Source organism: Mirounga leonina, unplaced genomic scaffold (assembly GCF_011800145.1).
Source record: "Mirounga leonina isolate KUSES-001 unplaced genomic scaffold, KU_Mleo_1.0 Mir_165, whole genome shotgun sequence".
Classification (NCBI taxonomy): Eukaryota; Metazoa; Chordata; class Mammalia; order Carnivora; family Phocidae; genus Mirounga; species Mirounga leonina.
Genome location: NW_023270415.1, coordinates 67,508,667 through 67,518,711, shown reverse-complemented (window position 1 = coordinate 67,518,711; position 10,045 = coordinate 67,508,667).

The window sequence follows — 10,045 nt, the reverse complement described above, 5'->3', positions numbered from 1 at the left end:
CCAGACCATTACATTGGTCGACTAGATTAATGACTTCCTGTGAATCAATAGGTAAGAAGTGGCAAGTACCTCGGAGGTCTTGATAAGACCCAAGGGTGGCTCAGTTGTTGAGCAGCTGCCTTCGGCTCAGGTCATGGTCCCAGGGTCCCGGGATCGAGCCCCACATCGGGCTCCCTGCTCCGCGGGAAGCCTGCTTCTCCCTCTCCCTCTCCCCCTGCTTGTGTTCCCTCTCTCGCTGTCTCTCTCTGTCAAATGAATAAATAAAATCTTAAAAAAAAAAAAAAAAGACCCAAAGGCTCCAGGGGGTGGGGACAGAGTCCATGAAGATTCAGGGTCCCGCCACATCAGTTTTAATGGGTTCTGGGAAAGGCCAGGACAGCCCCTCCACAGTAAAGGGCAGATTATTGTGTCTTGCGCCTCACACCACCAAGAGGACACAACACCCGGAAAGCCTCTTCAAGTGCCGGATCGAACATATCCCACATATGAGACTATTGCTCCAAGCCAATTCCTAAGTAACACAAAGACTGCTGGTTTTGAACGGAGCCCAGAGGAGAACAGTGTCATGCAGCAGGTCCTGGTTGTGGCACGAACGGCCCGAGCACTGGCAGATTCTACGGGATTAGAGGCGAATCTGAGGGGGAAAGATGCTGTGTGGAGTTTATGGCAAGCCTTAGTAGGAGACTCCCAATGTATATTCCTGCTGTGGATCTGCGCGGGTGGAAGGGAGATGGGAACCCCCTCTAAGGTGCCAGGGAACACACTTTGGGAACCACTGAGTAAGGGGCTCTCAAGACCCTCTCCAACTCAGACTTTCTACAGGTCCTTCTTACCCTGGGCTTGCTGAAGCCCAGGTCTCTGTAGGTCTTATCTGTTTGGGGGCCAATTCTGCCTGCGTGCCCGGCCAACAGCTGCCCGGGAAAAGGCTCCCTACTGCTCTCACCCAAGAAGTTCTGGCTCAGAATGGGCTATCCAAGAGCGCCAGCCAGGGATGCTGCCAAAGTGTTTCTAGTCAGAGTAAGAGCTGGGGATCTTGCCCGTGACTCTGCCTGGGCAGTAAGTGCAGAAGCCTAACTTGCATTGGTTTGCAAAGCCTAGTATTTTTCCTTCTTGCACGGGGCTGTGGTATGTGTAAATCCCAGACTGCAGTTTAGTTGCCTTGCCCTGAACCTTGCCTCCTCTGGAAGTGCAGGGAGGGGGAGGAGACAGAAGGAGAGACTGCGTCCCAGGCAATCCTGGAGGGAGAGCTTGTCCGAAGGCACCTTCAGTGGACAGCAATGACTGGTGCCCCTTCACCCACCCGCAGAACCCGACAGAAGGAGAATGACTGGTCTAAGGCCATCATGCCTTTGCTGTCTGGGAAACCCCTTCCCCTCTCTGGGCCTCAGTTTCCCCATTATAAAATGAGGGGGCTGGACACTCTGCCTGTCCTGATGTTCTCTGACCCACAGCCTGAAAATGCAGGGAAAGAGCTGTTTCTACTCTTCTCCCCGTCTGTGGCCCCTGTTACAATCACCTGCCTGCCATCAATCTTGGGTGTGTGTCAGTGTGTTTGTACTTCAAGAATGGAAATAAATGAAAAAATGCACCCAGAAATAACAAGAGGCCCGGCAGATGGAGCAACCTCCCAGCTGGGGCAGGTGTGGGGATGGAGGCCAGACCCCGAGCAGCCTGGTGACGCATAGCCTTCATGCCTCACCCTGCGGTGTCGCTCACAGAGGCTTGGCTGTCTGTACAGGACACATTCTGGTGAGAGAGCCCTTCAGACTCAGCCCAGTACCTTCTGCGGTGGCCTCACTGGAAGACCGTTGGGGCAGCTCCCTTGTCACAGCCTGGGTGGGGGGGCGGCCTCACGGGGTTGCAGAAAGAGGACAGGAAGGGTTGTCAAAGTGACTTCACTGCCACTCCTGAGAAGGAACTATTCAGTTTCAAGAGTAATTCCTGGCACACAGTAGGTGCTCAATAAAATGTTATTTGTTACTGGTGTGTTCGAGGCAATACAGGTCAAGTGTGTTTGACCAAGAAATGCATTTTGCATTATGACCCAGAGCATACACACACAAACACACACACACACACACAGAGGTATCCAATGTGTATGTGTGTATCTGAAATACAATATTTTCAGAAATTAATCCTTAAGGCATACTACAAACAATATACCCATGTTTTCTCTTCTATTTCCTTTTTAAATGCTAATCACGATCCACTAAATTGATTTCATGACCCACTAATAATTAACAATGTCCAGTCTGAAAAATACGAGCATAGAAGTCAACCTGTGTTTGAATTCATTAGCTGCTACTTCCAAGCTGAGTACCATGGAGCATATTTCTCAGCCTCTGATTCCCAGCCTGTAACCTGGAGATTTCATTACTCACTCCTAGAGAAGGTGACTGTGAAGCTTACTTATATATAAAGCCAAAGCAGCATACCATGCTATCGTGAGCACCCAGTAAATGTCAGGTGGCATTATGATGTCACATGAGGAACTGACACTCTCAGTTGGGGGAGTGAGGATCCCCTGCCTAATCCTCTGACGCCTTAGTCTTCCCACCCCCAATCTGAAAGCTGCAGGGAGCTCAGGACCTCACAAATACCGCTGGGTCAGTTGCTGAGCCACATGCTTTAGAAGAGACAGCCACAAATCGGACACTAATCCTGTCCTAGAGGAGCTTAGATGCCAGAGATGAGTCATAAACCCCATTATTACACATAGGGGTGGCATCTTACACAGAATAAAGGCAACAGACCTGGAGTTCAAGGTAAGAGTTGTTTCTTACAAATGAGGTGATCGGAGTGGCAGGGTCTGTGTTTACCTCACTCAACAAGGGAGCCTCAGATCTCAGTGCAGCTCTTGGCATATAAGAAGTGCCTTATAAATATTTATGTATGAAATCAGTGAATGCATCAAAAGAAAAGATGTTCAGGGGAGGATCCAGATGCACACAGAAGGACAGAGGGAGGACATTCAAGGCAAAGAATTCCAGGGAGGTCTAGGATGGTGTTGAATGAATGAAATCCAAACCCACCCAGGAAACCAGAACCAACCTCCCTACCACCCCTCTCCCCATAGCCCTGTATTGGCTGAGAAAAACTGAAGAAGGGAAACAGGAGTCTAGGTGTGGGAACTTGTTTCCCAGCCCTGGGTCGCTGGCATATGATCCTGGGAAAAGTCACTTCCCCTAGCCTCTCAAAGGAAGGGTATTGGGCAAGATACTCTCTAAAATCATTTCCAAGTCTATAAGCTCTTTGCTCTAGAAGCCTTTTTTCTCCCCCTCTCTCCCAACTACCCCAGGACAACCCACTGTGTGTTGCTATTGTCATCTTCCTGGATGTTTGGCCCATAAACACAGGCCATAAAGAACTGGCTGGGTACAAGGTGCTCTGGTTACTACTGCTATGAAAGAAATTACCCAACACTTAGTAGTATAAAACAATCACCATTTTAAGTTGCTCCTGATTCTGTGGGTTGAGAATTCGGAAAGGGCTCAGACTGGGCAGTCCTTGCTAAGACCTCTCACGAGATTGGAGTCTATGCCGATTTGGGCTGCACTCATCAGAAGGCTCGGTTGGGCTGGACCCCTGAGGTTACTCAGTCACGTCCAGTCCCAGTCCCAGATGGCTGGCAGTGGAAGCTGGTTTTTGGCAAGGTGCTCAAATGTGCCTCTCCAGCATGGTGGTGTCAGGGTAGATGGACTTGTTGCATGCCAGCCAGCTTCCTCTAGAATGACCGACCCCAGAGGACCAGGCAGAAGCTCCATAAGCTTTCATGACCTAGTTTATGGAAGTCAGGCAGCAAAACCTCTACCACATTTTATGGCTTACAAGAGAGTCACTAAGGCCAGCTCAGATTTATGGGGAGGGGACATAGACCTCACCTCTCAACGGCAGATGTGTCAATGAATTTGCAGAAAGGTCTTAAAATTGCCACAAAAGTTGCCAGTCTGGAATAGAACACTGATGCAGTCACGTGTGGCCTTGGCCTTCCTTGTTCACTCCACCTCTATGGCCTCAGTGCCCTTTTTACTATCCTGGGATATGCACACGTGTCCTGATGCTCCCGACTTTACCAGATCTTTTCCTATTAGCTCCCCTCTTCTCAATCAAACCTTGCCTATTGTTATAGACTGAATGTTCCTCTCTTCCCAAAATTCGTATGTTGAAGTCCTAATCTCCAGTGTGATGGTATCAGTATTTGGGGCCTTTGGAGAGGTGATTAGGTTTAGATGAGTTCATGAAGGTAGGGCCCGCATGATAGGATTAGGGTCCTTATAAGAAGAGTTAGAGAAACCAGAGCTCTTTTTCTTTCCACCATGTGAAGACACAGCAAGAAGACAGCCGTCTACAAGCCAGGAAGAGAGCTCTCACCGGCCATCAAATCTGCCAGCCAGCGCCTTGATCTTGGACTTTGAGCCTCCAGAATTGTGAGAAATGAGTGTCTGTTGCTTAAGCCACCCCAGTCTGTGGCATTTTGTTATAGAAGCCCAGGCAGACTAAGACACCTGTCCCACATCCTATTCACTCAAGATCCCAGCCTATGCATGATTCCAAGAGATCCTGATAAAAAAAATAACTGGACACCTGATCCCTGTTGAACATGCTCATCTCTACACGGCCTTTAACTGATTGACCCAAAGAAGGCAATTTCAGACACTGTGGCAGATAATAAAAAGAGATAAGAGACTATATTGTGAATCCTGATGGGTTTCTGACATCTACCGAGGCCCTATATTTGGACTATATCACCAAACAAAAAATCCATGGAGATCAGCATGTGGGGAAATATATGTGAGGCGACCAACTTCTATTTTCTCTCTAAAACTGCATGTGGTTTTAACAGGTGGTTGTCAGGCAGAACGGCTATCCAGATTTGAGCTGAGCCCGATGAGACAGCCCTGTCTTTATCAGCAGACCTCCGGATTAGCATTTATTGTATCTCACCTGTTACCTCATATTAGACTAGTGACCTAGTTGGTTAAGCCAAGTCAAAAGAAACTAGTTAGGACTGAACATAATAAAATAGCAGAGCACTTAAGGGATTGGGATGAGGGGGGTGATCAATAAAAGGATGAGACCTAATGTGTGGAGTGGAATGAACTGGAAGAAAATGTGCTCAGCATGCTCCCTGCTCAGACCTTCATCATTTCTTTTCCTTTTCTGGGATGTTCTACCTCCACATGACCTCATAGCAGCTCCTTCACTTCATTCAGGTCTCTGCTCAAATGTCAGCTTCTCTGATGACCCATCACTCTCACACCCCTTTCCCTGCTGTTGCCTGCCCTTCCTAGATTAATATCTGGTATACAGTAGGCATTCAATAAATACTATTTGAATGATTGAATCATTCAACAAATCAATCTTGTTGGAACATATACAAATAGAATGGATCACAATAGAACACAGTGGAGGGGAGTAAAACATAAAAGGGGAAAAATGGAATGGAGCAAGCCAGGGTAGAATGGCGTAGGGAGGGGCAGGTAGCTCAGGATGAAAGAGAGTAGAACAAAACTAAATTCAGAACAGCAGGATGGAGTAGAGCCATGGCTTTTCAATCCTCAATGCACACTGGCACCATCTGGGGAGCTTTTAAATCATACAATGCCTGGATCTACCCATTCAGATTCAATTAGTCTGGGGTGGGGCCCAAGCGCCATTATTTCTTACAGCTCTCCATGTAATCCAAATTTGCAGCCAAGGATGAGAACCACTCTATTAGGACATTCTGGTTACAGAAATTAGGTTAACCTCAAGCCCAGCTGTAAGGCTCATGCACAAAAGAGCTACCAGCTAGAACCTCGAACCCTACCAACAGCCCATCGGTAAGGGAACGTGTTCACCAGCAGCAACAGCCGCAGAAAATCTCTCGAATTTTCAGCTATTGCCCAATCGAGCATGTTGTTCTGACAAATGTGTCAGTGGAAACGCTCATCTCAACCAGAGCAGCCTGGTTCTTCTGTGGGACTGGGCAGTCTGCCGGGGTATCTCCGGGGGTCTTCTCTGCACGATATGGATTGGGCAATCTGCAAAGGCATTCCATCTTTGCAGGAAGATAAACGGGGTCACCCTGGAACTCCAGTGCCCTCCAAGTCAGACACTCCCCCTTATCTTTCTCCCACTGCCCAGCTAATTGCAAAGTCTCCTTCTGCTTTGGACCCAACCAAGCAGAATTATAAAGGAGGCCCAAAGTCTGACTTCCACTGTCTTCCGACATCAGATTTTTTAAAAAAAACTTTATTCAATTTATTTAAACTAAAAAAGAAACACAGAAGAGGTTTACCCATTTCTCCCACCTCCCACCCCCTGCCTCTTGCAATCACGAATCCATTTTATGTATCTATAAGCTTGGGGTTTTGGGGGTTTTTTGTTTTTTGTATTTTAAAGATTCCACATTTAAGAGAGAGCACACAGTATTTGTCTCTCTCTGTCTGACTCATTTCACTTAGCTTAATGCCCTCCAGCTTCATCTATGCTGTAGTAAATGGCAAGACTTTCTTCTTTCCTTGGCTGAATAATATTGCATTACACAATTTCTTTTCTATTCATCCGTCGATGGACACTTTGGTTGTTCCCATTTCCTGCCTTGTGTAAATAATGCAGCAATGAACATGGGGGTGCATATGTCTTTTCGAATAAGTGTGCTCGTTTCCTTCAGATAAATGCCCAGTGGTGGAATTGCTGGATCATATGGTAGCTCTATTTTTAATTCTTTGAGGAACCTCCATACTGTTTTCCATAGTGGCTGCACCAATTTACATTCCCACCAACAGTGCACAAGGGTTCCCTTTTCCACACCCTTGCCAACACTTTTTATTTTTGATACGAGCCATCCTAACAGATGCGAGGTGGTATCTCATTGTGGTTTTGATTTGCATTTCCCTGATGATGGGTGATATTGAGCATCTTTTCATGTGTCTGTTGGCCATCTGTGTGTCTTTGGAAAAATGTCTATTCGGATCCTCTGCCCATTTTTTAATCATATTGTTTGGGGTGGGGTTTTTTGGTTTTAGGCTTTTTTAATTTTTTGTTGTGTTTCGGGGGGGTTTTTGTGGGTTTTTTTGTCTTTTTTGCTATTGAGTTGTATGAATTCTTTACATATTTTAGATATTAGCCCCTTACCAGATACATGATTTGCAAATATTTTTTCCCATTGCATAAGTTACCTTTACATTTTGTTGATGGTCTCCTTTGCTGTGCAGGAGCTTTTTAGTTTGATGTAATCCCACTTGTTTATTTTTGCTTTAATTGCTTTTGATGTCAGATTCAAAAAATCATCCCCAAGACTGATGTCAATGACCACATACGTTTTCTTCTAGGAGTTTTATGGTTTCAGATCTCATATTCAAGTTTTTGATCCATTTTTTAAAAAGATTTTATTTATTTATTTGAGAGAGGGAGAGGGAGAGAGCATGAGTTGGGGCGGGGGGTGCAGGGGAAGAGGGAGAAGCAGACTCCCTGCCCAACAGGGAGCCTGATGCTTGATGCGGGGCTGGATCCCAGGACCTCGAGATCATGACCTGAACTGAAGGCAGGCGCTTAATTGACTAAGTCACCCAGGCACCCCTGATCCATGTTGAGTTAATTTTTTCTGTATGGTGTAAGATAGTGGTCCAGTTTCATTCTTTTGCATGTGACTGTCCAGTTTTCCCAGCACCATGTATTAAAGAGACTCTCCTTTCCTTGTTGTGTACTCTGGGCTCCTTTGCTGTAAATTAATTGACCATATATGTGTGGGTTTATCCTGGGCTCTCTACTCGGTGTCATTGATGTATGTGTCTGTTTTTATGCCATTACCATGCTGTTTTAATTACTGTGGCTTGGTAGTATGGTTTGAAATCAGGGAGCATGATGCCTCCAGCTTTGTTCTTCTTTCTCAAAACTGTTTTGGCTCTTTGGGGTCTTTTGCAGTTTCATACACAGTTTAGGATTGTTTATTTCTGGCTTCAGATCTTCCTCTCTCCAATGCCAATTCTGGCCCCAGCTTTTATCCAAATCCACTCCAGCTCTCCAGGAAAAAAACAGTAATGACGATAATGACAACTATTCCTTCTAGAGCTTTGGCTGTCATTAATCTATGCATGATAAGTTGCAATGATACTAGGTTATATAACAATAACCTATATAACAATAACTCACTGAGAGCTCATTATGTACCAGGCATCCTTCTTTCAATTTTATATATATTAGCTTATTTATCCACTCTATAAGGTAGGTGCTATTATATCATCCCCATTTATTTATTTTTTTTAAAGATTTTATTTATTTATTTATTCATGAGAGACAGAGAGAGAGAGAGAGGCAGAGGCAGAGGGAGAAGCAGGCTCCCCACAGAGCAGGGAGCCCAATGTGGGGCTCGATCCCAGGAGCCTGGGATCATGACCTGAGCTGAAGGCAGATGCTTAACAACTGAGGCACCCAGGCGCCCATCATCTCCATTTAAAAATGAGGAAACTGGAGCACAGAACAGTTAAGTAACGGGCCTAAAGACACACAGCTACAGAGTAGCAGAGTGAGGACTTAAAACTCTGGCTATAGAATCTGAGTTCTTAGCATGTATATCCTGCTGCCTCATGCAATCCCTGTGTGTTCTTAATAACAGTCTCACCAGGCAGATATTATTTCCTGAGTTGACAACCGAGAACGCTGAGGTTCCACTATGTCCCACCATTTGCTCCACGGGGCCATATTGGATTTCCACCTCAAACCCAGAATTGTCTAATTCCAAAGTCGGGGGGAGGCTCCCAACCACCACTCAGCTCTGCCCTGCGGCTCACACACCTGTGAGCTTGGGGAGCAGGAGAGGCCTCCCCGTCTCCCCAAGAGCAGTGGTTCGGGCCTTCTCCTGGTCAGGAATTTCTCACCCAGGCCACCCAGTCGAGGGCAGGTCTCTGGGGACTTCTGGATTCAGAGCCCGTTTGTGGCCATCAAGCAGCTACACCAGGCCGCCCATCCTCAGACCTTCCTCAGTCTTCCGGGCCCCAGCCAGGGCACAAGACTCTGTTCCATGATGGAGGTGGTGGGCTCGAGTGGGTGAGGGAGGCTCTTTGAGTCACTGAGGAAGCCAAAGACCGGAGTCCCTGCAGCCCCGCGCCCAGGCTCCAGAGGCCGCACCCCAATACTTTGGAAATGTGTAATTCGCACCCTCATCCTCCTCCCACGGACCCGGGGTTCGGCTGCTGCTGATTCATTTTCAGAAGCTCCTCTTTCCACAGCGGCATGAGGAAGGACTGTCCCCCGCCAGAGCATGTGTGTTTGCTATGATTCATCACATCGTCTGCAACCACCTCAGAAATAGGCCTTACACAATCCCGGAGCCACTGGGAGCCTCGCGGTGCAGGGGCTTCCCCTCTTAGTCACCCTTTGGGCCTCGGTCCACTTCCACGCAGCCACGGGAACGCAGAGGGACAGGCATATGCCCAAAAGAGGAACTTGGGAAATTAGCAGGTGGGGTAAAGGCCGCCCCCCATTGTTGGCAACTGCTCTAAGGCAAGATCGCAGCCATGCAGCTCCTGTAGACATGAAATGTGCCCCGTAAACAAAGTCTCCCTGGGCCCGTGGGGGCCGTGGCCCTGTGCGCTCTGGCCCCAGGGTCCGGGCATAGGAAGAAGGGGCTGCGCGGTGCCCGCCTGCTCTCTCTCTGGGTTTGGAGGTTTGGTGGTGAGGCAGGCTGCTGGCCCGGCCCGAAGCTGGTCTGAGCTTGGGAAAAACCACAGCATAGACGGAGGGACAGAGATGTGCCCATCGGGAGCTCCTGCCGCTGGCCCCCAAGACCCAGCCCAGTGTTTTTTGATTCTGGCTGCCCACAGTCACCTGGCTGGCCGGCGGGGAGGGAGGATGCGATAAACATGGGTGCTCGGGCCCCATCTCCAGAGATTATGACTCAACTGGCTGGTTGGGGGGGGGGCGCCCTGGGCATCGGTGGGTTTTAAAAGCAGCTATTTCAGAGTTGGGAACTACTTGCCAAGCCCTCCCTTGGCATTTGAGAAGACTAGGCCCAGAAAGCAAAAGGGACAGAGCCAACGTCACACAGCAGCTAATGGCAAAG